This window comes from Ostrea edulis, chromosome 5, assembly GCF_947568905.1.
Source record: "Ostrea edulis chromosome 5, xbOstEdul1.1, whole genome shotgun sequence".
Lineage (NCBI taxonomy): Eukaryota > Metazoa > Mollusca > Bivalvia > Ostreida > Ostreidae > Ostrea > Ostrea edulis.
The window spans coordinates 79,368,490-79,376,418 of record NC_079168.1 but is presented as its reverse complement, the minus strand read 5'-3'; positions in this window follow the sequence as shown (position 1 = coordinate 79,376,418).

Below are 7,929 nucleotides of genomic sequence, written 5' to 3'. Positions count from 1 at the left end.
TAGGACTAAAAGTAGGTCAAACAGTTTTCCGGGCTTGTTTTCATTATGGATACAGATATTGCTCTGAAATTTAGTCACAGGCTTCCTCTTGGAGGAATACAAGTTCAGTTTGCATTTCAGCTGGATTGGTCCATCCTTGGCCTACTTTTGGGCTAAAAATAGGTCAAACAGTTTTCCAGACTTTTTTTCATTACGGATACAAATATTTCCCTGATATTTAATCACAGCTATATAGGCTTCCTCTCGGAGGAATACAAGTTCAGTTTGCATTTCAGCAGGATTGGTCCAGCCTTGGCCTACTTTTGGAAAAAATAGGTCAAACAGTTTTCCAGGCACTGAAATTTAGGCACAGGTTTCCTCTTGGAGAAATACAAGTTCAGTTTGCATTTCAGCTGGATTGGTCCATCCTTGACCTAATTTTGGGCTAAAAATAGGTCAAACAATTTTCTGGACTTTTTTTCATAATGGCAGATACAGATATTGCCCTGAAATTTAGTCAAAGGCTTCCTCTTGAAGGAATACAAGTTCAGTTTGCATTTCAGCTGGATTGGTTCATCCTTAACCTACTTTTGGGCTAAAAATAGGTCAAACAGTTTTCTGGACTTTTTTCATATTGCCCTGATATTTAGTCAAAGGCTTCCTCTCGGAGGAAGATGGGTGCAGTTGGCATTTCAGCTGGATTGGAGCAGTATGACCTACTGTAACAGTACTTTAGGGGTAGAAGTAGGTCAAACAGTTTTCCAGATTTTTTTGGTATGGTCACAGGTATTGCTCTGAAATTTAGTCATAACCTCAGTGAAATATGTAATCAGTTCACATTTCAACTTAACTGGTGCACCATGACCTACCTTAGGGCTAAAAGTAGATCAAACGGTTTCCTGGACTTTTTATCATCATAGATATTGCACTGACATTTTGTCACAACCTCCCTCTCAGAGAAATACATAATCAGTTCACATGTCAGATGGATTGGTGCACCATGACCCACTTTAAGGCTTTTCTATTCAGAATGTGTGGTATCAATTCGGAGTGCACAACATGCTTCCAGGTTGAATTTCACTGTCCGACGGGCATATATTGTACAGTTTGCGGTACTCTTGTTAAGATGTATAGCCATAAAAGTCCAAAATGTGGCCAACGTGACCTACTTTTAGATCATGCCACACCTTTCCTCAGAAGATGTATCAACTAAGCAAGCTTGAGCTCCACAGTGCTAAAGATATGATTCAGACATAAATATGTAGCCAGAAAATTCCAAAGTGAGGCCAGAACAACTGGGCCAATTTTGATCAATTCGAAACAAATCATCCTTGGGTGAAGGGGATTCAAATTTGTACAAATGAAGGCCCATGCCCCCTTCTAATTAGGGAAGATAATCAAGAATATTAAGGCAAAATTAGGATAGGGTCATTTAAAAATCTTCTCAAGACCCAATGGATCAGAAAAGTTGAAATTTACAATAAAGCTTTTTGATATAGTGCAGTTTGTTCAAATCATGGCTCCAGGCCCAGGGATAGAGTGGAGTCACAATAGGGGATCAAAGTTTTACATGCTAATATATGCAAGGGCCAGAAAAGTTTAAATTTACTGAAGAGAACCTCCTGACAAATGGAGTAGATTTAAGTTTCTTCAAACCATGGCCCCCATGGGTAGGATGGGACCACAATAGGGGATCAAAGTTGGTCATGCAGATATATAGAAAAATATTTTAGAATCTCCTTTGCAAGAACAAGTCAGGACCTTGATTAGTCATGTTAATATGGAAGCATTCCTAGGTAGTGCAGATTCAAGTTTGTTCAAATTGTGGTACCCTGAAGTAGGGTGGACCACAAAAGGGGATCAAAGTTTTAAGGAGAATATACAGAGAAACATTAAACAATTTCATTTCAACAACAAATGGGCCATGATTAGTATATTCAAGAGCCCTGGGGTAAGGTGGGACCACAATAGGATATCAATGTTTTATATAGACATATACAGGAAATTCAAAATTCTTTTCAAGAGTAGCAGCTAGGGCCACACTAAACCATATTCAAATGTTTCCAAGTTGTGTGAATTCAGTTTTTTTTTTATACCCCTGTGACTATAGTTGGGAGGCATAATGTTTTGTCCTGTCTTTTTGAAACTTGAACCTTGCTCATATCTTTTGAAGCAAGTTTAACAAGAGATGTTTGTAAAACACATACCCCCCCCACCAGTGCAAAATTGAAAAGGGTTATACACATGCATAATTTGATTGATAGTGGTATCACAAATTTGAAATATTGAGCTGACAATATCTTCCGATGTCAGGAATGGATTGACCATGTGACCTAAAATTCAATAGGGGTCATCTACTTATACCGTAACTGTACCAGGTTTGTCCAGTTTAACCATTGACCTTTGATCATGTGACCTCAAAATCAACAGGGGTCATCTTCTCATGAAGATGTACCAGTGTACCAAGTTTGATGTATGTCAAGCAAAAGGTTCTCAAGATATTGAGCGGACAGTATATTCCCATGTCCAATTTGACCTTTGACCATGTGACCTCAAAATCAATAGGGGTCATCTACCAGTGTACCAAGTTTGATGTCTGTCAAGCAAAGGGTTCTCAAGATATTGAGCGGACAATGTCTTCCTAAAGTAGAGAGTAGATTGACCATTGACCTTTGGACCTGAAAAACAATAGGGGTCCTCTTCTACTCATAACCAACCCAGATATGAAATATCATCATGATCCAGTGAATGGTTCTCAAGATATTGAGCGGACAACATGTGGTCTACTGACTGACCAACAGTGCACAAACCAATATGTCCCTCTTCTTTGAAGGGGGGCATAAAAAGATATGTTTGAGGTTTATTATTTGAATTTTTGAATCAAAGATCTGGAAGGATTGATGAGACACATCTCACCTTTCTCCATACAGTTTTGTACAAAAGCGTGGCTTAATTAGAGAGATAAAGAATCCACAGTGTACGTTACATGCATGAGGACGGTACACTTGAATCAGTTCCTGGATGTATCCTGTGCGAAATATTCCAAGCGGAATTTAGGCGAACTACTAAGACGGAATCCGCTTCATTTTTCAAATATTCTTGAGAAGATTTTCTACAGATTTTAAAGATTTCCATATATTCACCCTTACTCAGGATCCATGGAACTAAAAGCCTAAATTCAGAATGTTTGCCTATATTAATATGTCGATTTAATGTTATCTGCTACTCTTGTAAATATTTTTTTTTCAAATTTCTAATACATTCTCATATAAAACATTGATTCCCGATTTCAGTCAACCCTATAATCAGATATGAATTTGCACTATATTGCAATACATGTATATCTAATTAGTGGTTCTTGATAAGAAAATGTTCAAAGATTTTTATATATTCCCTGATGTAAAACTTCGATCCTCTATCAAGGTCCCATATCCTACCCCCAGACCATGATTAGAAGAAAATTGTAACTGCAGGATGCTTGCATACTACTGTATGTGTACTTAAGCTAAATGGGATTCAAATTTTAGTGGCTTTGCATGGTGTTGAAGCAGGAACACATATTGCACTTAAATATGAAATTCTCTATTTATCCATTATCATACATAAAAGAAATATTTTAAATCATGATAATGCCAAATATAGCGCATCAGCTCCAAGTCTGCGCTATAAATTCTAAATATGCTAAAATAAGTAACACACATTATTTAATGATGTCAAATCATGTGCTTATGATATGTATCTTGAATCAAGGTGTCACAGCTATTTTTAGCACAAGATACGTACTGCACATTTAAAGGAGGCTCATGCATTTTTCATGGTTTTGTGGTTGCCCCATCCCACGAATTTCAAACCACACCAACACACACAATCTATATTTTAAATATTTAAATGTACAGAGGCTATATCTACAAAAAACTGAAAAATCTCAACAATCCATTTGGCCCCTATGAATTTGAATGATTCTACAGTAACTAAATATATTGGGTTTAATCAGGTTGTGAAAATAGTGCAATCTCTGTAAAACAATCTGATTTCAAATATGAGTAAACAAGCACCATACTATCACATATCTTTCCTGCCCATTTTGAATGAAGATGACATGTGACAGCTACAGTGTACCAGTCACCTTGTTTCCAGATGCAGATTAATTAACCTTCAAGTTCAAAATCCATTTGCGCATATTTTTCACTTCAAGTAATACGTCCTTTGTTCTTAGTCTAAATTGAGCAGATACTGTAAATGAGGTTTATATCATTCTGTTGATCTATTGAAGACCTCAGCCTGAGTATTCAGAGTGTTGTTATGCTCTCATAAACAATTTATATCTGCATGTCCCAGTGGATATTTTACTTTTTCAAACAACTACAAAGTCCACAGAGATGTCTCATTGTAGATATTTTCAGAAGAGTACATCCTCAAATTGGACAATGAGTGTTAACTGACAACCATGCATTGTTCAAGTGATGGCAGTAGTACATTAGCTGACCATTGGTCTGGTAAACTGATAACTCTAGTGATGGCAGTAAGTACATTAGCTGACCATTGGTCTGGTAAACTGATAACCATTGCTCTAGTGATGGCAGTAGTACATTAGCTGACCATTGGTCTGGTAAACTGATAACCATTGCTCTAGTGATGGCAGTAGTACATTAGCTGACCATTGGTCTGGTAAACTGATAACCATTGCTCTAGTGATGGCAGTAGTACATTAGCTGACCATTGGTCTAGTAAACTGACAACCATTGCTCTAGTGATGGCAGTAGTACATTAGCTGACCACTGATCTGGTAAACTGACAACCATTGCTCTAGTGATGGCAGTAGCTAGTACATTAGCTGACCATTGGTCTGATTCTGGTTTGGATCAGCTAGAGTCTTCAGCTCGACTCACACTGTAACTTTACTAACTAAATTAGAATAATTTTTGTATACACATTTGATTTACATGAGGTTTGTGCATGCTTATCAAAACACTGAAAACATTAATACATCTTTTGTTTACTTTCCAGGGTATATACACATGTAGTATTTCAACAGGTTAATACAATTACACTCTTAGTGTATAACAAGAAAAGCATATATACTGTATAACATGTTAAAACAATATCATTTCTAATGTATGTGTAACAAGAAATGCACTAATGATTTAAAAATAAAGAAAAAATACAAGTGAAATATGGCACAAAATGAAATTTCAAATTAAAGGAGCATGTTTTAGTGAACTGGCACAGTATGTGCCCATTTAACAGTTCATATTAAAATCAAGGGGTTAACTTGAATAATTGAAAAAAAAAAGAAGATTTTTGTTAAAATTCATATATTGAGTCAAATGTGGGGAATTTCTCCAATTTAAGAGTTTTCTACACTTGAAAGGAAATTTTACAAGTGAAAGGGAAAACATTATTTTTTGTTGTCAGTAGTAAACAGAACCATGATAAATCCTTAATAAAGCAATAAATCATCAATATGTGTACTTCATTTTCATATTTTTACCGTGGGGATCTGGGTTAGAATAGGTCCTCAGTACCCCCTTTCTTGTTGTAGACGGCGACTAAATGGGGCGGTCCTTCGGATGAGACCGCAAAAACAGAGGTCCCGTGTCACAGTAGGGGTGGCACGATAAAAATCCCTCCCTGCTCAAAGGCCATAAGCGCCGAGCATAGGCCGAAATTTTGCAGCCCTTCACCAGCAGTGGTGACGTCTCCATATGAGTGAAATATTCTTGAGAGGGACGTTAAACAATATTCAATCAATCAATCAATCATTTTCATATTTCACTCATTTGGGAGATACTTCTTTAATTCCAAAATGTTGTTTCATTTTACTACAAAAATAATTTGGTACATATGTAGTGTCAACCCTTTTCTTCTTCCGTTCTTTTTGTTTTTATAAACGTTTTCACCAGATCTGTGTGATGGAAATTTGAAGATTTTTTTTACAGACTTTAAATATAATGTCTCCAACTAATACACTCATTCTGAATGAAATTATACTGATAAAATCCTTCATTAATACATGTACGAGTGTGGGATAGGGAAATTCCACTGAGGGTAGAAGATCCGCAGCGAATCTTGTTCCAGAGGTGGAATTTCCCAATCCCACAGGAGTAAATAATGAAGGATTATTTTTCTCACATTTCACCCACAGTTTAGTGCATAAATTCAGGAGCTTTGAGAAAATTCAAAATTATCAAAATACTCTTTTGAACTTTAATGCAAAAACCAATTAGACAGGCAGAAAGAGTGTAACCAAAAAATGGTGTACATGCACTTTAAGTGTAAACTAAGAAATCCAAGGTTGTCCACCGAAAAGCTATATCAAATTAAAATTTAAAGAAAACAATACAAAATGTTTTTTTTCACTGTGTAACGTAAATCATAGAAAATATGATGTTAAAATCAATGACATCACAGCAGTGTAAGACAGAACTATCTCACATGACTCTCTCACATGGGTATAAATTCCACCCTGGGAACAAGGCTGTGCCGAGTCCTAGACAGCGAAGTTTGCTTCAGAGGTGGAATTTCCCTATCCAACATGAGTAAATAATGAAGGATTATTTTTTTTTAACATTTTACTCACAGTTTAGTGCATATAGCTCCAAAACTGTGGAATTGCCCTTTCAGAACATGTTCGAGACTGTAGAACACTGTGCATTCAAGAAGTCACTGAAAACACATTTTTTCCATCAAGTTTTTCAGGACTAGTTTCTATCATTTCAGTCATTCATGTTTGCTGTTTCAGTGCACTAAGATTACCTTGTCTGTTTTGACTGTGTATTTTAGCTTTCAAGTACCATTTTGTGATGTTTTATAAAAAAAAATAAAAATCAATATATGAACCCAATGGTGCATGAGCCGAGTTGCATGATTTATATATGTCCATCATTATATACATGTACATAACACTTCTTTCTAAATTGGGTAGATTCCTTCACAGAAGTAATAGACTGGAGTTAATCCATTATGTCATCTAAATTCCGAAGTAACATACTAGTACACGATTTCTTTTTCTTTTATTTTTGGTTGACATTTCGGCTGATTTCCCGAAAATCAATAGTCTTCCCTACCTAGTACATGTATCAACAATCTAGTATGACCTTTTATCTATTTTCTCCAAAATCTATAGTGGTCTTCCTTACCTGATACCTTACCCACCCAACAATACCTCCAAATTTCAATTGATTCGGAATTAAACTTTTAGAGTTATCATGCAGATCCAGATATTTTAAAATTTTCAATCTTTTTTCAGGACTGTGACCTTGACCTTTTTTCTCCAAAATCAATAGGGAGTCTTCCTAAACTGCTATATCCAACAATATAACCAAGTTTCATTTGATTCAGTTTTAAACTTTTTGAGTTACTGTCCAGAAACCATATTTGTCTGAAGTTTTCAATCTATTTTCGGTCACTGTGACCTCGACCTTTAACCTTTTTCTCCAAAATCAATAAGGGCCTTGCTTTGCTGGTATCCAACAATATATCCAAGTTTCATTTGATTCAAATTAATAAATTTTGAGTTCTCCTCCTGAAACCAAATTTTTAAAAAAAATTTTAAATCTATTTTCGGTCACTGTGACCTTGACCTTTGACCTATTTTCTCCAAAATCAATAGGGGTCTTCCTTACCTGGTACATAACAATATCTTGAAGTATCATTTGATTTGGATTTAAACTTTCTGAGTTAATTATCATCCCGAAACCAAATTTTTCTGAAATTTTCATTCTATTTTCGGTCACTGTGACCTTGACCTTTGACCACTTTTCTCCAAAATTGAAAGGGGTCTTTCTAACCTGGTACCCAACAATATATTAAAGTTTCATTTAATTAGATTGTAAACTTTTCGAGTTATCATCCGGAAACCAATTGTTGACGCCCGCCCACATCACCAAACCAATAGCCGAGTTCAACTTCATTGCAACTCGGCTAAAAATTCTATGTTTAAATGTATTA